The sequence below is a fragment of the Hyla sarda genome, unplaced genomic scaffold (assembly GCF_029499605.1).
Source record: "Hyla sarda isolate aHylSar1 unplaced genomic scaffold, aHylSar1.hap1 scaffold_1979, whole genome shotgun sequence".
Classification (NCBI taxonomy): domain Eukaryota; kingdom Metazoa; phylum Chordata; class Amphibia; order Anura; family Hylidae; genus Hyla; species Hyla sarda.
In genome coordinates, this window is record NW_026608637.1 from 10081 (window position 1) to 33951 (window position 23871).

Sequence of the window (23871 nt, forward strand, 5' to 3'; positions counted from 1 at the left end):
GGGTGGTGCACTGTACCCGAAGATACTGCCATATCGGGTCAATGCATAGGGCGACGGAAGCAAGCTTCGAAATCGGCCCCCGTTCTCAAAAATCCATTTAATATATGGTCCCCAGATAGGGGACGTATCAGATATTAAACTGATAAGAACAGATACTACACTTGATCTTAGCCAAAAGGCCGAGAAGCGATAACCGTGAAAGGGGCGGGCCCAACAAGGTCCCCTTCATGGGCACTATCACTGCTTGCTGTCAGGGAGGCTGCCAGACAATTTTCCATGCACACTCTGGGCTGGGGGGCAGTCAACCACCAGTACACACAGCAGAACCTAAACCCATACCATTATTGCTAAGCAGCAAGACAGGGGCCCATTGCACTCCCACGGGGCCTTTTTAAATGCAATCCATAACCCGGATTTGCCAGGAACCCTTCTTACTCCTCCTACTTGCATGTGACACTGGGCTTAGGATCTGCATAGGAAACACACACACAAGCACACACCTACCTTTGTTGCCTGCAGATGCCTCCTTGGCTGTCCCCAAACGGTATCAAACCAACACCCACGGGAAGCTGTAAGCATAGAGGACATGCCTGCACCCCATTGGACTTACCTGTGTGGGTTAAATCCGGGTTATTTGACAACCTATGGCGGTGATGGTTCTGCTCAGGCAGAGCAGTGCTGATGCTCCTCATAAAGCTGTCGCTGCTGTGAAGGTTCTAGGTGACATCACAAATCCCTATGGTTACATACACAACAAAGCTGGGTTGTTGTTGTTTACACTCTGCAAGGCCTGTGGAAGTGAGTGACATCATAGCACTGTAGTTCTGAGGGTTCTAGATGGATGCAACAATCTCCTGTTGCTTCTATGAAGGCCATAATAGACGACATCACCAAACAGCTCCATAGTCACATACACAGCAAAGGAGAGATGTTGTTTACACCTAGTGATGTCAGTGGTATTGAGTGACATCACAGCACAGTGCTAAGGCTCCTGGGCCTGGACACAGCAGCGGCTGCAATATCTCAACGGAGAATACGTTTATATATATGTGTGTGTGTGCGCGTATATATATATATATATATATATATATATATATATATATATATATTTCTCCGCCGAAATCACTTTTAAACCCATTTCCACCTTTTTTTCCCTTCTCTTCCTCTTACTTTTTTTTCACGTTTTTTTACGTTTTTCTCCTTTTCGCCTCTTTTCTGGGCGTATTATTCTTCTTTTTCTTCTTTTTTTTCGTCTAATGCATACCCCATCAGTGCAGCAATGCTTATTCAATACCGCCAGCAGATGGAGACACTGGGGGATAATTTTCTAAGGATTTATACTGATTTTTCCTGTCTGAATTTGTCGCACAGAAAGTTGCAGGCCAAATATGTGTGACATTTCTGCGACTTTAGCTTCTAGAGCATTTTTACAACATTATACATAGGTGCTGAATACATAAAAAGCGACTGTTCAGCGACAGACAAGTCGCATCGGCTGAAAGTAGGCCAGAATGTCAGTCCATGTTGGAGCAGGTTTAGATACAGTCTAAAGTATAGATCTCAAAGTCTGTGCACAGAATTTAGCAAGGGCCTCGCACCTTCTGATGCATCAGGTAGGTGCACAATAGCATAGCCTAACCCTCTGTACTTTGGTCTATATTGATGCGGGACATAGACAGCCAGCTGATGACCAATCCATTAGTGCAATGGATGGCTGGAAGCATTTGTCTTTGCCTTTGCAATACCACAGAAGCAATGCATGGTCAATGTACAGCAATGACACACCTGTGTGAACAGCCAGGAGACCCCCCCCCCCCCCCCCCCCCATGTTATGTTACATAGTTACATAGTTAGTACGGTCGAAAAAAGACATATGTCCATCAAGTTCAACCAGGGAATTAAGGGGTAGGGGTGTGGCGCGATATTGGGGAAGGGATGAGATTTTATATTTCTTCATAAGCATTAATCTTATTTTGTCAATTAGGAACATTCAGCACCCACCCGCTATCAAGGCAGCTGCCTATCATGTCATGCCCTACCTGCACAGGTGTGCTGGCTACTCAAATGATCCAATTAAGGAGGCCATTTAGTCAGCAGCAGCAGAAGTCCTGTGCCTGGACGCTCCAACAGCGGCCAGACACAAGCAGAAGCAGCAGCAGCAGCACCACCTTTTGTTTTTTGGCTGCAGCAGCAAGGCCCACAGGGCTGGCTAGCTGGCTAGCCAGCAAGCAGGTAGCAATGAAAGTAGGAATCTTTCTTTTTAACCCTGTAAGGGGGTGGTGCACTGTACCCGAAGATACTGCCATATCGGGTCAATGCATAGGGCGACGGAAGCAAGCTTCGAAATCGGCCCCCGTTCTCAAAAATCCATTTAATATATGGTCCCCAGATAGGGGACGTATCAGATATTAAACTGATAAGAACAGATACTACACTTGATCTTAGCCAAAAGGCCGAGAAGCGATAACCGTGAAAGGGGCGGGCCCAACAAGGTCCCCTTCATGGGCACTATCACTGCTTGCTGTCAGGGAGGCTGCCAGACAATTTTCCATGCACACTCTGGGCTGGGGGGCAGTCAACCACCAGTACACACAGCAGAACCTAAACCCATACCATTATTGCTAAGCAGCAAGACAGGGGCCCATTGCACTCCCACGGGGCCTTTTTAAATGCAATCCATAACCCGGATTTGCCAGGAACCCTTCTTACTCCTCCTACTTGCATGTGACACTGGGCTTAGGATCTGCATAGGAAACACACACACAAGCACACACCTACCTTTGTTGCCTGCAGATGCCTCCTTGGCTGTCCCCAAACGGTATCAAACCAATACCCACGGGAAGCTGTAAGCATAGAGGACATGCCTGCACCCCATTGGACTTACCTGTGTGGGTTAAATCCGGGTTATTTGACAACCTATGGCGGTGATGGTTCTGCTCAGGCAGAGCAGTGCTGATGCTCCTCATAAAGCTGTCGCTGCTGTGAAGGTTCTAGGTGACATCACAAATCCCTATGGTTACATACACAACAAAGCTGGGTTGTTGTTGTTTACACTCTGCAAGGCCTGTGGAAGTGAGTGACATCATAGCACTGTAGTTCTGAGGGTTCTAGATGGATGCAACAATCTCCTGTTGCTTCTATGAAGGCCATAATAGACGACATCACCAAACAGCTCCATAGTCACATACACAGCAAAGGAGAGATGTTGTTTACACCTAGTGATGTCAGTGGTATTGAGTGACATCACAGCACAGTGCTAAGGCTCCTGGGCCTGGACACAGCAGCGGCTGCAATATCTCAACGGAGAATACGTTTATATATATGTGTGTGTGTGCGCGTATATATATATATATATATATATATATATATATATATATCTCTGCCGAAATCACTTTTAAACCCATTTCCACCTTTTTTTCCCTTCTCTTCCTCTTACTTTTTTTTCACGTTTTTTTACGTTTTTCTCCTTTTCGCCTCTTTTCTGGGCGTATTATTCTTCTTTTTCTTCTTTTTTTTCGTCTAATGCATACCCCATCAGTGCAGCAATGCTTATTCAATACCGCCAGCAGATGGAGACACTGGGGGATAATTTTCTAAGGATTTATACTGATTTTTCCTGTCTGAATTTGTCGCACAGAAAGTTGCAGGCCAAATATGTGTGACATTTCTGCGACTTTAGCTTCTAGAGCATTTTTACAACATTATACATAGGTGCTGAATACATAAAAAGCGACTGTTCAGCGACAGACAAGTCGCATCGGCTGAAAGTAGGCCAGAATGTCAGTCCATGTTGGAGCAGGTTTAGATACAGTCTAAAGTATAGATCTCAAAGTCTGTGCACAGAATTTAGCAAGGGCCTCGCACCTTCTGATGCATCAGGTAGGTGCACAATAGCATAGCCTAACCCTCTGTACTTTGGTCTATATTGATGCGGGACATAGACAGCCAGCTGATGACCAATCCATTAGTGCAATGGATGGCTGGAAGCATTTGTCTTTGCCTTTGCAATACCACAGAAGCAATGCATGGTCAATGTACAGCAATGACACACCTGTGTGAACAGCCAGGAGACCCCCCCCCCCCCCCCTCCATGTTATGTTACATAGTTACATAGTTAGTACGGTCGAAAAAAGACATATGTCCATCAAGTTCAACCAGGGAATTAAGGGGTAGGGGTGTGGCGCGATATTGGGGAAGGGATGAGATTTTATATTTCTTCATAAGCATTAATCTTATTTTGTCAATTAGGAACATTCAGCACCCACCCGCTATCAAGGCAGCTGCCTATCATGTCATGCCCTACCTGCACAGGTGTGCTGGCTACTCAAATGATCCAATTAAGGAGGCCATTTAGTCAGCAGCAGCAGAAGTCCTGTGCCTGGACGCTCCAACAGCGGCCAGACACAAGCAGAAGCAGCAGCAGCAGCACCACCTTTTGTTTTTTGGCTGCAGCAGCAAGGCCCACAGGGCTGGCTAGCTGGCTAGCCAGCAAGCAGGTAGCAATGAAAGTAGGAATCTTTCTTTTTAACCCTGTAAGGGGGTGGTGCACTGTACCCGAAGATACTGCCATATCGGGTCAATGCATAGGGCGACGGAAGCAAGCTTCGAAATCGGCCCCCGTTCTCAAAAATCCATTTAATATATGGTCCCCAGATAGGGGACGTATCAGATATTAAACTGATAAGAACAGATACTACACTTGATCTTAGCCAAAAGGCCGAGAAGCGATAACCGTGAAAGGGGCGGGCCCAACAAGGTCCCCTTCATGGGCACTATCACTGCTTGCTGTCAGGGAGGCTGCCAGACAATTTTCCATGCACACTCTGGGCTGGGGGGCAGTCAACCACCAGTACACACAGCAGAACCTAAACCCATACCATTATTGCTAAGCAGCAAGACAGGGGCCCATTGCACTCCCACGGGGCCTTTTTAAATGCAATCCATAACCCGGATTTGCCAGGAACCCTTCTTACTCCTCCTACTTGCATGTGACACTGGGCTTAGGATCTGCATAGGAAACACACACACAAGCACACACCTACCTTTGTTGCCTGCAGATGCCTCCTTGGCTGTCCCCAAACGGTATCAAACCAACACCCACGGGAAGCTGTAAGCATAGAGGACATGCCTGCACCCCATTGGACTTACCTGTGTGGGTTAAATCCGGGTTATTTGACAACCTATGGCGGTGATGGTTCTGCTCAGGCAGAGCAGTGCTGATGCTCCTCATAAAGCTGTCGCTGCTGTGAAGGTTCTAGGTGACATCACAAATCCCTATGGTTACATACACAACAAAGCTGGGTTGTTGTTGTTTACACTCTGCAAGGCCTGTGGAAGTGAGTGACATCATAGCACTGTAGTTCTGAGGGTTCTAGATGGATGCAACAATCTCCTGTTGCTTCTATGAAGGCCATAATAGACGACATCACCAAACAGCTCCATAGTCACATACACAGCAAAGGAGAGATGTTGTTTACACCTAGTGATGTCAGTGGTATTGAGTGACATCACAGCACAGTGCTAAGGCTCCTGGGCCTGGACACAGCAGCGGCTGCAATATCTCAACGGAGAATACGTTTATATATATGTGTGTGTGTGCGCGTATATATATATATATATATATATATATATATATATATATATATATATGTATATATTTCTCCGCCGAAATCACTTTTAAACCCATTTCCACCTTTTTTTCCCTTCTCTTCCTCTTACTTTTTTTTCACGTTTTTTTACGTTTTTCTCCTTTTCGCCTCTTTTCTGGGCGTATTATTCTTCTTTTTCTTCTTTTTTTTCGTCTAATGCATACCCCATCAGTGCAGCAATGCTTATTCAATACCGCCAGCAGATGGAGACACTGGGGGATAATTTTCTAAGGATTTATACTGATTTTTCCTGTCTGAATTTGTCGCACAGAAAGTTGCAGGCCAAATATGTGTGACATTTCTGCGACTTTAGCTTCTAGAGCATTTTTACAACATTATACATAGGTGCTGAATACATAAAAAGCGACTGTTCAGCGACAGACAAGTCGCATCGGCTGAAAGTAGGCCAGAATGTCAGTCCATGTTGGAGCAGGTTTAGATACAGTCTAAAGTATAGATCTCAAAGTCTGTGCACAGAATTTAGCAAGGGCCTCGCACCTTCTGATGCATCAGGTAGGTGCACAATAGCATAGCCTAACCCTCTGTACTTTGGTCTATATTGATGCGGGACATAGACAGCCAGCTGATGACCAATCCATTAGTGCAATGGATGGCTGGAAGCATTTGTCTTTGCCTTTGCAATACCACAGAAGCAATGCATGGTCAATGTACAGCAATGACACACCTGTGTGAACAGCCAGGAGACCCCCCCCCCCCCCCCCCATGTTATGTTACATAGTTACATAGTTAGTACGGTCGAAAAAAGACATATGTCCATCAAGTTCAACCAGGGAATTAAGGGGTAGGGGTGTGGCGCGATATTGGGGAAGGGATGAGATTTTATATTTCTTCATAAGCATTAATCTTATTTTGTCAATTAGGAACATTCAGCACCCACCCGCTATCAAGGCAGCTGCCTATCATGTCATGCCCTACCTGCACAGGTGTGCTGGCTACTCAAATGATCCAATTAAGGAGGCCATTTAGTCAGCAGCAGCAGAAGTCCTGTGCCTGGACGCTCCAACAGCGGCCAGACACAAGCAGAAGCAGCAGCAGCAGCACCACCTTTTGTTTTTTGGCTGCAGCAGCAAGGCCCACAGGGCTGGCTAGCTGGCTAGCCAGCAAGCAGGTAGCAATGAAAGTAGGAATCTTTCTTTTTAACCCTGTAAGGGGGTGGTGCACTGTACCCGAAGATACTGCCATATCGGGTCAATGCATAGGGCGACGGAAGCAAGCTTCGAAATCGGCCCCCGTTCTCAAAAATCCATTTAATATATGGTCCCCAGATAGGGGACGTATCAGATATTAAACTGATAAGAACAGATACTACACTTGATCTTAGCCAAAAGGCCGAGAAGCGATAACCGTGAAAGGGGCGGGCCCAACAAGGTCCCCTTCATGGGCACTATCACTGCTTGCTGTCAGGGAGGCTGCCAGACAATTTTCCATGCACACTCTGGGCTGGGGGGCAGTCAACCACCAGTACACACAGCAGAACCTAAACCCATACCATTATTGCTAAGCAGCAAGACAGGGGCCCATTGCACTCCCACGGGGCCTTTTTAAATGCAATCCATAACCCGGATTTGCCAGGAACCCTTCTTACTCCTCCTACTTGCATGTGACACTGGGCTTAGGATCTGCATAGGAAACACACACACAAGCACACACCTACCTTTGTTGCCTGCAGATGCCTCCTTGGCTGTCCCCAAACGGTATCAAACCAACACCCACGGGAAGCTGTAAGCATAGAGGACATGCCTGCACCCCATTGGACTTACCTGTGTGGGTTAAATCCGGGTTATTTGACAACCTATGGCGGTGATGGTTCTGCTCAGGCAGAGCAGTGCTGATGCTCCTCATAAAGCTGTCGCTGCTGTGAAGGTTCTAGGTGACATCACAAATCCCTATGGTTACATACACAACAAAGCTGGGTTGTTGTTGTTTACACTCTGCAAGGCCTGTGGAAGTGAGTGACATCATAGCACTGTAGTTCTGAGGGTTCTAGATGGATGCAACAATCTCCTGTTGCTTCTATGAAGGCCATAATAGACGACATCACCAAACAGCTCCATAGTCACATACACAGCAAAGGAGAGATGTTGTTTACACCTAGTGATGTCAGTGGTATTGAGTGACATCACAGCACAGTGCTAAGGCTCCTGGGCCTGGACACAGCAGCGGCTGCAATATCTCAACGGAGAATACGTTTATATATATGTGTGTGTGTGCGCGTATATATATATATATATATATATATATATATATATATATATATATTTCTCCGCCGAAATCACTTTTAAACCCATTTCCACCTTTTTTTCCCTTCTCTTCCTCTTACTTTTTTTTCACGTTTTTTTACGTTTTTCTCCTTTTCGCCTCTTTTCTGGGCGTATTATTCTTCTTTTTCTTCTTTTTTTTCGTCTAATGCATACCCCATCAGTGCAGCAATGCTTATTCAATACCGCCAGCAGATGGAGACACTGGGGGATAATTTTCTAAGGATTTATACTGATTTTTCCTGTCTGAATTTGTCGCACAGAAAGTTGCAGGCCAAATATGTGTGACATTTCTGCGACTTTAGCTTCTAGAGCATTTTTACAACATTATACATAGGTGCTGAATACATAAAAAGCGACTGTTCAGCGACAGACAAGTCGCATCGGCTGAAAGTAGGCCAGAATGTCAGTCCATGTTGGAGCAGGTTTAGATACAGTCTAAAGTATAGATCTCAAAGTCTGTGCACAGAATTTAGCAAGGGCCTCGCACCTTCTGATGCATCAGGTAGGTGCACAATAGCATAGCCTAACCCTCTGTACTTTGGTCTATATTGATGCGGGACATAGACAGCCAGCTGATGACCAATCCATTAGTGCAATGGATGGCTGGAAGCATTTGTCTTTGCCTTTGCAATACCACAGAAGCAATGCATGGTCAATGTACAGCAATGACACACCTGTGTGAACAGCCAGGAGACCCCCCCCCCCCCCCATGTTATGTTACATAGTTACATAGTTAGTACGGTCGAAAAAAGACATATGTCCATCAAGTTCAACCAGGGAATTAAGGGGTAGGGGTGTGGCGCGATATTGGGGAAGGGATGAGATTTTATATTTCTTCATAAGCATTAATCTTATTTTGTCAATTAGGAACATTCAGCACCCACCCGCTATCAAGGCAGCTGCCTATCATGTCATGCCCTACCTGCACAGGTGTGCTGGCTACTCAAATGATCCAATTAAGGAGGCCATTTAGTCAGCAGCAGCAGAAGTCCTGTGCCTGGACGCTCCAACAGCGGCCAGACACAAGCAGAAGCAGCAGCAGCAGCACCACCTTTTGTTTTTTGGCTGCAGCAGCAAGGCCCACAGGGCTGGCTAGCTGGCTAGCCAGCAAGCAGGTAGCAATGAAAGTAGGAATCTTTCTTTTTAACCCTGTAAGGGGGTGGTGCACTGTACCCGAAGATACTGCCATATCGGGTCAATGCATAGGGCGACGGAAGCAAGCTTCGAAATCGGCCCCCGTTCTCAAAAATCCATTTAATATATGGTCCCCAGATAGGGGACGTATCAGATATTAAACTGATAAGAACAGATACTACACTTGATCTTAGCCAAAAGGCCGAGAAGCGATAACCGTGAAAGGGGCGGGCCCAACAAGGTCCCCTTCATGGGCACTATCACTGCTTGCTGTCAGGGAGGCTGCCAGACAATTTTCCATGCACACTCTGGGCTGGGGGGCAGTCAACCACCAGTACACACAGCAGAACCTAAACCCATACCATTATTGCTAAGCAGCAAGACAGGGGCCCATTGCACTCCCACGGGGCCTTTTTAAATGCAATCCATAACCCGGATTTGCCAGGAACCCTTCTTACTCCTCCTACTTGCATGTGACACTGGGCTTAGGATCTGCATAGGAAACACACACACAAGCACACACCTACCTTTGTTGCCTGCAGATGCCTCCTTGGCTGTCCCCAAACGGTATCAAACCAACACCCACGGGAAGCTGTAAGCATAGAGGACATGCCTGCACCCCATTGGACTTACCTGTGTGGGTTAAATCCGGGTTATTTGACAACCTATGGCGGTGATGGTTCTGCTCAGGCAGAGCAGTGCTGATGCTCCTCATAAAGCTGTCGCTGCTGTGAAGGTTCTAGGTGACATCACAAATCCCTATGGTTACATACACAACAAAGCTGGGTTGTTGTTGTTTACACTCTGCAAGGCCTGTGGAAGTGAGTGACATCATAGCACTGTAGTTCTGAGGGTTCTAGATGGATGCAACAATCTCCTGTTGCTTCTATGAAGGCCATAATAGACGACATCACCAAACAGCTCCATAGTCACATACACAGCAAAGGAGAGATGTTGTTTACACCTAGTGATGTCAGTGGTATTGAGTGACATCACAGCACAGTGCTAAGGCTCCTGGGCCTGGACACAGCAGCGGCTGCAATATCTCAACGGAGAATACGTTTATATATATGTGTGTGTGTGCGCGTATATATATATATATATATATATATATATATATATATATATATATTTCTCCGCCGAAATCACTTTTAAACCCATTTCCACCTTTTTTTCCCTTCTCTTCCTCTTACTTTTTTTTCACGTTTTTTTACGTTTTTCTCCTTTTCGCCTCTTTTCTGGGCGTATTATTCTTCTTTTTCTTCTTTTTTTTCGTCTAATGCATACCCCATCAGTGCAGCAATGCTTATTCAATACCGCCAGCAGATGGAGACACTGGGGGATAATTTTCTAAGGATTTATACTGATTTTTCCTGTCTGAATTTGTCGCACAGAAAGTTGCAGGCCAAATATGTGTGACATTTCTGCGACTTTAGCTTCTAGAGCATTTTTACAACATTATACATAGGTGCTGAATACATAAAAAGCGACTGTTCAGCGACAGACAAGTCGCATCGGCTGAAAGTAGGCCAGAATGTCAGTCCATGTTGGAGCAGGTTTAGATACAGTCTAAAGTATAGATCTCAAAGTCTGTGCACAGAATTTAGCAAGGGCCTCGCACCTTCTGATGCATCAGGTAGGTGCACAATAGCATAGCCTAACCCTCTGTACTTTGGTCTATATTGATGCGGGACATAGACAGCCAGCTGATGACCAATCCATTAGTGCAATGGATGGCTGGAAGCATTTGTCTTTGCCTTTGCAATACCACAGAAGCAATGCATGGTCAATGTACAGCAATGACACACCTGTGTGAACAGCCAGGAGACCCCCCCCCCCCCCCCCCATGTTATGTTACATAGTTACATAGTTAGTACGGTCGAAAAAAGACATATGTCCATCAAGTTCAACCAGGGAATTAAGGGGTAGGGGTGTGGCGCGATATTGGGGAAGGGATGAGATTTTATATTTCTTCATAAGCATTAATCTTATTTTGTCAATTAGGAACATTCAGCACCCACCCGCTATCAAGGCAGCTGCCTATCATGTCATGCCCTACCTGCACAGGTGTGCTGGCTACTCAAATGATCCAATTAAGGAGGCCATTTAGTCAGCAGCAGCAGAAGTCCTGTGCCTGGACGCTCCAACAGCGGCCAGACACAAGCAGAAGCAGCAGCAGCAGCACCACCTTTTGTTTTTTGGCTGCAGCAGCAAGGCCCACAGGGCTGGCTAGCTGGCTAGCCAGCAAGCAGGTAGCAATGAAAGTAGGAATCTTTCTTTTTAACCCTGTAAGGGGGTGGTGCACTGTACCCGAAGATACTGCCATATCGGGTCAATGCATAGGGCGACGGAAGCAAGCTTCGAAATCGGCCCCCGTTCTCAAAAATCCATTTAATATATGGTCCCCAGATAGGGGACGTATCAGATATTAAACTGATAAGAACAGATACTACACTTGATCTTAGCCAAAAGGCCGAGAAGCGATAACCGTGAAAGGGGCGGGCCCAACAAGGTAGGTCCCCTTCATGGGCACTATCACTGCTTGCTGTCAGGGAGGCTGCCAGACAATTTTCCATGCACACTCTGGGCTGGGGGGCAGTCAACCACCAGTACACACAGCAGAACCTAAACCCATACCATTATTGCTAAGCAGCAAGACAGGGGCCCATTGCACTCCCACGGGGCCTTTTTAAATGCAATCCATAACCCGGATTTGCCAGGAACCCTTCTTACTCCTCCTACTTGCATGTGACACTGGGCTTAGGATCTGCATAGGAAACACACACACAAGCACACACCTACCTTTGTTGCCTGCAGATGCCTCCTTGGCTGTCCCCAAACGGTATCAAACCAACACCCACGGGAAGCTGTAAGCATAGAGGACATGCCTGCACCCCATTGGACTTACCTGTGTGGGTTAAATCCGGGTTATTTGACAACCTATGGCGGTGATGGTTCTGCTCAGGCAGAGCAGTGCTGATGCTCCTCATAAAGCTGTCGCTGCTGTGAAGGTTCTAGGTGACATCACAAATCCCTATGGTTACATACACAACAAAGCTGGGTTGTTGTTGTTTACACTCTGCAAGGCCTGTGGAAGTGAGTGACATCATAGCACTGTAGTTCTGAGGGTTCTAGATGGATGCAACAATCTCCTGTTGCTTCTATGAAGGCCATAATAGACGACATCACCAAACAGCTCCATAGTCACATACACAGCAAAGGAGAGATGTTGTTTACACCTAGTGATGTCAGTGGTATTGAGTGACATCACAGCACAGTGCTAAGGCTCCTGGGCCTGGACACAGCAGCGGCTGCAATATCTCAACGGAGAATACGTTTATATATATGTGTGTGTGTGCGCGTATATATATATATATATATATATATATATATATATATATATATATTTCTCCGCCGAAATCACTTTTAAACCCATTTCCACCTTTTTTTCCCTTCTCTTCCTCTTACTTTTTTTTCACGTTTTTTTACGTTTTTCTCCTTTTCGCCTCTTTTCTGGGCGTATTATTCTTCTTTTTCTTCTTTTTTTTCGTCTAATGCATACCCCATCAGTGCAGCAATGCTTATTCAATACCGCCAGCAGATGGAGACACTGGGGGATAATTTTCTAAGGATTTATACTGATTTTTCCTGTCTGAATTTGTCGCACAGAAAGTTGCAGGCCAAATATGTGTGACATTTCTGCGACTTTAGCTTCTAGAGCATTTTTACAACATTATACATAGGTGCTGAATACATAAAAAGCGACTGTTCAGCGACAGACAAGTCGCATCGGCTGAAAGTAGGCCAGAATGTCAGTCCATGTTGGAGCAGGTTTAGATACAGTCTAAAGTATAGATCTCAAAGTCTGTGCACAGAATTTAGCAAGGGCCTCGCACCTTCTGATGCATCAGGTAGGTGCACAATAGCATAGCCTAACCCTCTGTACTTTGGTCTATATTGATGCGGGACATAGACAGCCAGCTGATGACCAATCCATTAGTGCAATGGATGGCTGGAAGCATTTGTCTTTGCCTTTGCAATACCACAGAAGCAATGCATGGTCAATGTACAGCAATGACACACCTGTGTGAACAGCCAGGAGACCCCCCCCCCCATGTTATGTTACATAGTTACATAGTTAGTACGGTCGAAAAAAGACATATGTCCATCAAGTTCAACCAGGGAATTAAGGGGTAGGGGTGTGGCGCGATATTGGGGAAGGGATGAGATTTTATATTTCTTCATAAGCATTAATCTTATTTTGTCAATTAGGAACATTCAGCACCCACCCGCTATCAAGGCAGCTGCCTATCATGTCATGCCCTACCTGCACAGGTGTGCTGGCTACTCAAATGATCCAATTAAGGAGGCCATTTAGTCAGCAGCAGCAGAAGTCCTGTGCCTGGACGCTCCAACAGCGGCCAGACACAAGCAGAAGCAGAAGCAGCAGAAGCAGCAAGCAGCACCACCTTTTGTTTTTTGGCTGCAGCAGCAAGGCCCACAGGGCTGGCTAGCTGGCTAGCCAGCAAGCAGGTAGCAATGAAAGTAGGAATCTTTCTTTTTAACCCTGTAAGGGGGTGGTGCACTGTACCCGAAGATACTGCCATATCGGGTCAATGCATAGGGCGACGGAAGCAAGCTTCGAAATCGGCCCCCGTTCTCAAAAATCCATTTAATATATGGTCCCCAGATAGGGGACGTATCAGATATTAAACTGATAAGAACAGATTTTTTTTTTTTTTTTATCTAAAGCCGAGGAACGTGCTTTCGATTCACCCAAAGTGCAAGAAAAAGTGCAAACGTGTTACACTAAAAAAAACGTGCACAAAGGATGCGGTCTATCGCAAGCCCTTCTCCGATAGGAGAGAGGCCCCCCAACAAACCTTACCCTTCGCCTCCGGACCAAAAGGTACCTGCGAGGTTCCAGGTTCGATGTCCCTTTTCGCCGAAGCTACTAGGAGACCACAAATGCTCCCGGCATCCCCCTTGGCGTTAGCCAAGGTATCTGCCCGCAGAGCCGATTACGGTAGGTACCCTGCGAAGCAGGAGTACCCGGGGTGTTTGCAGGGAGGTGCGGAACCTAATGGCCACACACACCTCCCCTAGACCGCCAGGAGGGACACCCAGAAGGGCTACCGCATCCTGACAAATCCTGTGAACACACAACACGCAAAAAGTGACACAGTGAGACAAAAAATAAATAAATAAGTGAATGTGTGCAGATATACTGCCCGGACATCCGGCCGGATCTATAAAAATTTCTCTGATCCTAGCCAGAAGGCCGGGAATCAAGAGGTGAGTGCCACAAGGTGAAGAGATTATGGTGCCCGTGCTTCAACTCAGTGAGCCTATTCTCCCAGTGAGTTTCGGCACCTCGGGGTCACCACTCCCCGAGGCACAAAAGTACCTCGGCTCTAGACCCTCTCAGCCTCATGGCGAGACCCGGAGGGAACAGGTCACATCGGGGCAGCCGTCGAGCTGATTCCTCAGAACCAGCCCCGGAAAGCCCTGGTACACCTGCATCCTCCATGCAGCACCCATCCCCACCAGCATGAAAACTGATAAGAACAGATACTACACTTGATCTTAGCCAAAAGGCCGAGAAGCGATAACCGTGAAAGGGGCGGGCCCAACAAGGTCCCCTTCATGGGCACTATCACTGCTTGCTGTCAGGGAGGCTGCCAGACAATTTTCCATGCACACTCTGGGCTGGGGGGCAGTCAACCACCAGTACACACAGCAGAACCTAAACCCATACCATTATTGCTAAGCAGCAAGACAGGGGCCCATTGCACTCCCACGGGGCCTTTTTAAATGCAATCCATAACCCGGATTTGCCAGGAACCCTTCTTACTCCTCCTACTTGCATGTGACACTGGGCTTAGGATCTGCATAGGAAACACACACACAAGCACACACCTACCTTTGTTGCCTGCAGATGCATGCCTTCAGCTTCCCCACGTGGGTGTTGGTTCCAACACCCACGGGAAGCTGTAAGCATAGAGGACATGCCTGCACCCCATTGGACTTACCTGTGTGGGTTAAATCCGGGTTATTTGACAACCTATGGCGGTGATGGTTCTGCTCAGGCAGAGCAGTGCTGATGCTCCTCATAAAGCTGTCGCTGCTGTGAAGGTTCTAGGTGACATCACAAATCCCTATGGTTACATACACAACAAAGCTGGGTTGTTGTTGTTTACACTCTGCAAGGCCTGTGGAAGTGAGTGACATCATAGCACTGTAGTTCTGAGGGTTCTAGATGGATGCAACAATCTCCTGTTGCTTCTATGAAGGCCATAATAGACGACATCACCAAACAGCTCCATAGTCACATACACAGCAAAGGAGAGATGTTGTTTACACCTAGTGATGTCAGTGGTATTGAGTGACATCACAGCACAGTGCTAAGGCTCCTGGGCCTGGACACAGCAGCGGCTGCAATATCTCAAAGGAGAATACGTTTATATATATGTGTGTGTGTGCGCGTATATATATATATATATATATATATATATATATATATATATATATATTTCTCCGCCGAAATCACTTTTAAACCCATTTCCACCTTTTTTTCCCTTCTCTTCCTCTTACTTTTTTTTTCACGTTTTTTTACGTTTTTCTCCTTTTCGCCTCTTTTCTGGGCGTATTATTCTTCTTTTTCTTCTTTTTTTTCGTCTAATGCATACCCCATCAGTGCAGCAATGCTTATTCAATACCGCCAGCAGATGGAGACACTGGGGGATAATTTTCTAAGGATTTATACTGATTTTTCCTGTCTGAATTTGTCGCACAGAAAGTTGCAGGCCAAATATGTGTGACATTTCTGCGACTTTAGCTTCTAGAGCATTTTTACAACATTATACATAGGTGCTGAATACATAAAAAGCGACTGTTCAGCGACAGACAAGTCGCATCGGCTGAAAGTAGGCCAGAATGTCAGTCCATGTTGGAGCAGGTTTAGATACAGTCTAAAGTATAGATCTCAAAGTCTGTGCACAGAATTTAGCAAGGGCCTCGCACCTTCTGATGCATCAGGTAGGTGCACAATAGCATAGCCTAACCCTCTGTACTTTGGTCTATATTGATGCGGGACATAGACAGCCAGCTGATGACCAATCCATTAGTGCAATGGATGGCTGGAAGCATTTGTCTTTGCCTTTGCAATACCACAGAAGCAATGCATGGTCAATGTACAGCAATGACACACCTGTGTGAACAGCCAGGAGACCCCCCCCCCCCCCCCCCCCATGTTATGTTACATAGTTACATAGTTAGTACGGTCGAAAAAAGACATATGTCCATCAAGTTCAACCAGGGAATTAAGGGGTAGGGGTGTGGCGCGATATTGGGGAAGGGATGAGATTTTATATTTCTTCATAAGCATTAATCTTATTTTGTCAATTAGGAACATTCAGCACCCACCCGCTATCAAGGCAGCTGCCTATCATGTCATGCCCTACCTGCACAGGTGTGCTGGCTACTCAAATGATCCAATTAAGGAGGCCATTTAGTCAGCAGCAGCAGAAGTCCTGTGCCTGGACGCTCCAACAGCGGCCAGACACAAGCAGAAGCAGCAGCAGCAGCACCACCTTTTGTTTTTTGGCTGCAGCAGCAAGGCCCACAGGGCTGGCTAGCTGGCTAGCCAGCAAGCAGGTAGCAATGAAAGTAGGAATCTTTCTTTTTAACCCTGTAAGGGGGTGGTGCACTGTACCCGAAGATACTGCCATATCGGGTCAATGCATAGGGCGACGGAAGCAAGCTTCGAAATCGGCCCCCGTTCTCAAAAATCCATTTAATATATGGTCCCCAGATAGGGGACGTATCAGATATTAAACTGATAAGAACAGATACTACACTTGATCTTAACCAAAAGGCCGAGAAGCGATAACCGTGAAAGGGGCGGGCCCAACAAGGTCCCCTTCATGGGCACTATCACTGCTTGCTGTCAGGGAGGCTGCCAGACAATTTTCCATGCACACTCTGGGCTGGGGGGCAGTCAACCACCAGTACACACAGCAGAACCTAAACCCATACCATTATTGCTAAGCAGCAAGACAGGGGCCCATTGCACTCCCACGGGGCCTTTTTAAATGCAATCCATAACCCGGATTTGCCAGGAACCCTTCTTACTCCTCCTACTTGCATGTGACACTGGGCTTAGGATCTGCATAGGAAACACACACACAAGCACACACCTACCTTTGTTGCCTGCAGATGCCTCCTTGGCTGTCCCCAAACGGTATCAAACCAACACCCACGGGAAGCTGTAAGCATAGAGGACATGCCTGCACCCCATTGGACTTACCTGTGTGGGTTAAATCCGGGTTATTTGACAACCTATGGCGGTGATGGTTCTGCTCAGGCAGAGCAGTGCTGATGCTCCTCATAAAGCTGTCGCTGCTGTGAAGGTTCTAGGTGACATCACAAATCCCTATGGTTACATACACAACAAAGCTGGGTTGTTGTTGTTTACACTCTGCAAGGCCTGTGGAAGTGAGTGACATCATAGCACTGTAGTTCTGAGGGTTCTAGATGGATGCAACAATCTCCTGTTGCTTCTATGAAGGCCATAATAGACGACATCACCAAACAGCTCCATAGTCACATACACAGCAAAGGAGAGATGTTGTTTACACCTAGTGATGTCAGTGGTATTGAGTGACATCACAGCACAGTGCTAAGGCTCCTGGGCCTGGACACAGCAGCGGCTGCAATATCTCAACGGAGAATACGTTTATATATATGTGTGTGTGTGCGCGTATATATATATATATATATATATATATATATATATATATATTTCTCCGCCGAAATCACTTTTAAACCCATTTCCACCTTTTTTTCCCTTCTCTTCCTCTTACTTTTTTTTCACGTTTTTTTACGTTTTTCTCCTTTTCGCCTCTTTTCTGGGCGTATTATTCTTCTTTTTCTTCTTTTTTTTCGTCTAATGCATACCCCATCAGTGCAGCAATGCTTATTCAATACCGCCAGCAGATGGAGACACTGGGGGATAATTTTCTAAGGATTTATACTGATTTTTCCTGTCTGAATTTGTCGCACAGAAAGTTGCAGGCCAAATATGTGTGACATTTCTGCGACTTTAGCTTCTAGAGCATTTTTACAACATTATACATAGGTGCTGAATACATAAAAAGCGACTGTTCAGCGACAGACAAGTCGCATCGGCTGAAAGTAGGCCAGAATGTCAGTCCATGTTGGAGCAGGTTTAGATACAGTCTAAAGTATAGATCTCAAAGTCTGTGCACAGAATTTAGCAAGGGCCTCGCACCTTCTGATGCATCAGGTAGGTGCACAATAGCATAGCCTAACCCTCTGTACTTTGGTCTATATTGATGCGGGACATAGACAGCCAGCTGATGACCAATCCATTAGTGCAATGGATGGCTGGAAGCATTTGTCTTTGCCTTTGCAATACCACAGAAGCAATGCATGGTCAATGTACAGCAATGACACACCTGTGTGAACAGCCAGGAGACCCCCCCCCCCCCCCCCCCATGTTATGTTACATAGTTACATAGTTAGTACGGTCGAAAAAAGACATATGTCCATCAAGTTCAACCAGGGAATTAAGGGGTAGGGGTGTGGCGCGATATTGGGGAAGGGATGAGATTTTATATTTCTTCATAAGCATTAATCTTATTTTGTCAATTAGGAACATTCAGCACCCACCCGCTATCAAGGCAGCTGCCTATCATGTCATGCCCTACCTGCACAGGTGTGCTGGCTACTCAAATGATCCAATTAAGGAGGCCATTTAGTCAGCAGCAGCAGAAGTCCTGTGCCTGGACGCTCCAACAGCGGCCAGACACAAGCAGAAGCAGCAGCAGCAGCACCACCTTTTGTTTTTTGGCTGCAGCAGCAAGGCCCACAGGGCTGGCTAGCTGGCTAGCCAGCAAGCAGGTAGCAATGAAAGTAGGAATCTTTCTTTTTAACCCTGTAAGGGGGTGGTGCACTGTACCCGAAGATACTGCCATATCGGGTCAATGCATAGGGCGACGGAAGCAAGCTTCGAAATCGGCCCCCGTTCTCAAAAATCCATTTAATATATGGTCCCCAGATAGGGGACGTATCAGATATTAAACTGATAAGAACAGATTTTTTTAACTTGACTACCCTTACGGGGGCAACTTTATTAAAAATTAAATAATGTTAACAAAGTTGTCTAAATATGTCAATAAATACAGTTACATATAAATAACATATTTACAACATATTAAAACATAAAATGGGCACTTGGTGGCTTTACAAGATAGAATTCCATTCTTTTAAAAACCATTTTCTAGATAAAAGCGGAAATCTCTTCTTGTCTAAAAGATAGTACTGGTACATTTCATAAAAACAGATAGATAAAATGTCCTTCACAGATAAAACCTCATGCTTGAACAATAAAATATTCCTGGCCTTCCACAGAGCTGCCTTCACACAGTTTATGATCTTCCATGCAATAGTCTCTTGAGTCCGTGTTGGGCATTCCAGGCAACCATAAAAAACCACTGCAATATTTAAGTCTTTTAGTCCAGTTATCCTTTTTACCAGAGGGAGTATCTTTGTCCATATTTTCTGCGAGTAAAAACAAGTCCATATTAGATGGTGCACGGTCTCCTCTTGTCGGCATCCCTCCCTCGGGCAGGTTGCAGAGTTGGATAATCCTCTTCGGTGCTGGAATGCCCGGCATGGAAGACACTCGTGTGCGCAGCTCCAGGCCAGGTCCTTCTGTGAATTAAAAAGATAATTAATACTCAACATCTTCCAAATCTGTATACACTTCTGTTCGTTAAAATTTTTGATGGGAGTCACGGTACTGGTTTCTTTTATTTCCTTTAGTAGTTTTTTGCTATTGCACAGATCCTGAACACTTTTACCTTTAAAATTATATAAGTTTAAAATTTTTCCTAAAATCATGTATTGAGGGGGTAAATTCAAAGAATAAGGGCAACTTAAAACTGTAGAAAACCAGCCGTTCCTCCGCATAAAATAACCAGTATTAAAACGAACAAAATAAGACCAGTAGCTATCTTTAAAAACAGTAGTAAAACACATGCTAAAAAACTTTATTAAAAGGAAAGCTTTAAAATCTGGAAAATCCTTACCGCCCCTGGAGTTCGGTTTTATCACAATTTGTCTCTTTAATTTTTCGCTCTTAGAACTCCAAAAGAAAGTAAAACAAGCTTTTGTTATTTTCTTTAGAACCATTTCGGGGGGTGGGAAAACCAGACTTAAATACAATAAAATAGGTAAAAGCACCATTTTTGTAATTAAAACCTTCCCTTCCATTGTAAGTTCTCGCATGTTCCACATACATATTTTCTTATTTATTTTTTGAGCCACCAAGTCCCAGCTATTAAAACCATTATTAGACTCGTCAAAGGAGACACCTAAAATCTGCACCGACTCAGACACAGGGACGGGCACATCATACAAAGGCATTCCGCCTATGTTTAAAATGTTACTTTTGTTAAAATTGACTTTAAAACCGGAGGCACAATTAAAATATTGAATCTGTTTTAGCGTCTTCTGAAGCGATGGGGTGTCCCTGCAAAACACCGCAACATCGTCCATGTACCCGACTACCTTCGCCTCTAGTCCCCCTCCTCCTGGCAGGGGGACTCCATGGATCTGCTTATCCTTTCGTATTGTACATAAAAGAGGCTCTATTGCGCAAATGAAGAGTAGTGGGGACAAGGGACACCCCTGCTTCACTCCGGAATTTAAAATCACGCCCTGTGTCTTAAAACCATTTACTAAAATTTTACTAGTACAGTTATCATAAAAAGCTCTAAGAGACAATAAAAAGCCATCAGGTATACCCATTTTCTCTAAAACCTTAAAAAGATAAAAATGTGACACCCTGTCGAAAGCTTTTTCAAAATCTATGGATAAAACCGCCAGCTTTCCTTTTCTTAATTTGGTGTCGCTAATTACATCCTTTAAAAGGTTTAGGTTCTCCCATAAACTCCTCCCAGGCACCCCACAGACTTGGTTTGTATGAATTATTTTATGGATTACGTTCTTTAAGCGGTTAGCACACAGTTTCGCCATTATTTTATAGTCGCAGTTCAGAAGGGTGATTGGTCTCCAGTTTTTGAGTTCCGACCGGTCTCCCTTTTTGAATAGCAGGGAGACATCACCCTTCTTCCATGAGCCTGGGAGGATTTTAGACTTAAAGACTTCCGTAAAAAGGGAGAACAAATCTTCTTTTAAAATACCATAAAAAGTAACATAAAATTCAATGGGTATACCATCCGGCCCAGGCACTTTACCTGTTTTAAAACTCTTGACGGTCTCTAAAATCTCCTGCTCTGAAATATTCTGCAATAAAAAAGACTGTGAGACAGGATCTAAAAAATTGGTGATCTCCTTTAACGAGTCATTCATAAAACATTCATCAATGTGTTTTACATTAAAAAGATCCGCATAAAACTCTTGCACCTTTTTTAAAATACCCTGTACATCATTCACTCCTTCAATGTTTTCTATTAACCTTCTATTTTCATGTATTTTCTTAAAAAAATACCTGGAGCAGGTCTCGTTTTCCTCAAGATGCTGTATTCGAGACCTAAAGATAATTTCTTTTCCTTTCTGCTCCAGGCACTTAGTTATTTCTTTTTTAAGATCATGTACCTCCTTCTCCACCTCCATCCCATGTGCTCTGAATTTGTACAGGGTTTGCAGACGAGTATTTAGGATATTATAAAATTCACGTTTTTCTTTAGCTTTCCTAACCCCAACACGGATAAAAAATTCTTTTATTTTTAGTTTCATTTTTTCCCACCAGATACTGGTGGGAGTGTTGGGGTCTTTTACTCGTCTGCATTCCTTGTAAAAGGTGATAAAATCTGATAAAACCTGCGGATCTTCAAAAAGGGACACGTTTAACTTCCAGGCATTCCTACCAGTTCTCCTTTTAAAATCACTTTTAACTTTAAAATACAATAATTTATGGTCAGAAAAAACATTGGTAAAAAGATCACAGTTAAAAGGCAGTACTTGATAAGAACAAAAAATAAAATCTATCCTGGAGCTACAGCTTGCATTGCTCCAGGTAACACCGTCTTCCTCTGGTACGTTAAAATTACATTTTTTAAAAACATCAGTGAGATTAAAATCTAAAATCAAGTTTTTTAACATAAAAGACGTCTTATCATAGTTCCTACTCACTGCGTTCGAAAAACGGCGTTCTCCCCTTAAAATACAATTAAAATCACCTGATAAAACAAGAGGACTAGAATTGTTAATAAAAAGGGGTAAAATCTCCAACATTTTTATTCTTTCATTCTTATCAGGAGAACCATAAAAATTTAAAAACTGCCATTTAATACCATTAATAAAAGCGCTGACCAATAAAATTCTGCCTGGTAAAATTTCGTTAAAACTCTCAATTAAAACGTTCCCTTTAAAAAGTATGGCGACCCCTGCTGATCTGGACTCATTTGATCCAGACCAGACTGATGGACCGTGCACCCAATCATCTTCATATTCTTTATAATTTAATCTGTGCGGGATGCCACATTCCTGCAGGAAAAGGACGGAAGCAGCAAAAACCGACAAGTAATTAAATAGGGCAACCCTTCTTACTCTGGCGCTCACACTTCTCACGTTCAAGGACAGACCGGACAACTCAGCCATGGGAATGTACAAGAAAACGTCTTACACCTCTGATTCCCCCTCCGAAGCCTCATACCCCCCAAAATCTGACTCAACTGTACGCATAGAGGAAGCAGGAGAGGAGGCACCATCACTCAGCCGACCCCCCTCCTCCATCATGATTGAGGCATAGTTGTTCTCGGGCATCCTGGCAATCAGGGCTCCAGACTCATTGGGTTCTTCCACCTCTTGCCCCTCCATAGGGGTCGGGTGTTCACTTAGTTCCGTCTCTGGTACCTCAGAGACGGTCACCCCTGAAACCTCCTCCTGGCAGGGAGGAGGGGGGGTATCCCCTATGGGGACCTGTGGAGGAACGTCACTTGGGTTCCCTGCATCCGCAGGTACTTCCATCGGCTCCCCCTGGACCGCCTCCGAATAGAGTCTTCTGGAGCCCCTCCGCCTTTTAACCTTCACCTCTCCACCCGGATCATCGCTCTCAGGGGGACCCTGAGCCAGAGGTTGCTGAGGAGCGGATTCGGCCGCCGTCCGCTCCTCTCTTAACCCAGCATGCTCCTGGGGGCCAGTTTTTTCACCACTTGCACGTTTTTTGGCCATCCTCTGCTCTTTAGGGTCCCCTCCTTTTGCCTGAGGGGGGTCTTTCTCCTTCTCCATCTCACCGCTTACCTCTTGTGGGGGGGTAATCACTGGCTCTGCTTGCCTCGGCTGGTGTCCCGGTTGCTGTCCTTGCTGCCTCCAGGGTTGCCACTGCTGCTCCGTCCTATGTCTGTGGGGACAAGAGGAGAAAAGGTGACCGAATTGTTGACAGAAATTGCACCTCCCTCCTCTTGTGCATTTCTCTGTCTCGTGCTGTGTGCTACCACATTTTTTGCATGTACTTTCACAGTTTTCTTTTGTGTGTCCATATCTGTGACACTTCCTGCAGTAGCTTGGCATCCCCGCATAAAAGAGGTCGCCACACATATTATTTATTTTAAAACGAGCTGGTGGTAGTTGTATTCCCCCTGGCAATCTGTCATCTTTTTTGCATGTAACCTGAAATCTCCACTTAGATGTCCAGATGCCACAGCTGTTCATGATTTTTCCTCTGCACTCAACCTTACTAAAATAGACTTGTAAAAACAACTCAACATCGTGTAGGTTGGCGAAAGGGGAATACATCTTTACTACCACCAGCTTAA

At 45.2% G+C, this 23871-nt stretch overlaps 9 non-coding genes and 1 pseudogene across 9 annotated transcripts; all 10 read right to left on the bottom strand.

The window, feature by feature from the left end:
- On the bottom strand, nt 1–191 carry LOC130317215 (U2 spliceosomal RNA). Its single transcript, XR_008864380.1, has one exon. It is a non-coding gene; the product is annotated as a U2 spliceosomal RNA (small nuclear RNA).
- A 2083-nt stretch (nt 192–2274) lies between these two features.
- Nucleotides 2275–2465, bottom strand: LOC130317190 (U2 spliceosomal RNA). Its single transcript, XR_008864359.1, has one exon. It is a non-coding gene; the product is annotated as a U2 spliceosomal RNA (small nuclear RNA).
- A 2073-nt stretch (nt 2466–4538) lies between these two features.
- Nucleotides 4539–4729, bottom strand: LOC130317191 (U2 spliceosomal RNA). The gene has a single exon (XR_008864360.1). It is a non-coding gene; the product is annotated as a U2 spliceosomal RNA (small nuclear RNA).
- Nucleotides 4730–6819: 2090 nt separating this feature from the next.
- On the bottom strand, nt 6820–7010 carry LOC130317192 (U2 spliceosomal RNA). The gene has a single exon (XR_008864361.1). It is a non-coding gene; the product is annotated as a U2 spliceosomal RNA (small nuclear RNA).
- A 2077-nt stretch (nt 7011–9087) lies between these two features.
- Nucleotides 9088–9278, bottom strand: LOC130317193 (U2 spliceosomal RNA). Its single transcript, XR_008864362.1, has one exon. It is a non-coding gene; the product is annotated as a U2 spliceosomal RNA (small nuclear RNA).
- Nucleotides 9279–11358: 2080 nt separating this feature from the next.
- Nucleotides 11359–11549, bottom strand: LOC130317194 (U2 spliceosomal RNA). The gene has a single exon (XR_008864363.1). It is a non-coding gene; the product is annotated as a U2 spliceosomal RNA (small nuclear RNA).
- A 2090-nt stretch (nt 11550–13639) lies between these two features.
- On the bottom strand, nt 13640–13821 carry LOC130317209 (U2 spliceosomal RNA). Its single transcript, XR_008864377.1, has one exon. It is a non-coding gene; the product is annotated as a U2 spliceosomal RNA (small nuclear RNA).
- Nucleotides 13822–14514: 693 nt separating this feature from the next.
- Nucleotides 14515–14674, bottom strand: LOC130317211 (U2 spliceosomal RNA; annotated as a pseudogene).
- Nucleotides 14675–16762: 2088 nt separating this feature from the next.
- On the bottom strand, nt 16763–16953 carry LOC130317206 (U2 spliceosomal RNA). Its single transcript, XR_008864374.1, has one exon. It is a non-coding gene; the product is annotated as a U2 spliceosomal RNA (small nuclear RNA).
- A 2077-nt stretch (nt 16954–19030) lies between these two features.
- Nucleotides 19031–19219, bottom strand: LOC130317207 (U2 spliceosomal RNA). The gene has a single exon (XR_008864375.1). It is a non-coding gene; the product is annotated as a U2 spliceosomal RNA (small nuclear RNA).
- Nucleotides 19220–23871: the final 4652 nt, after the last annotated feature.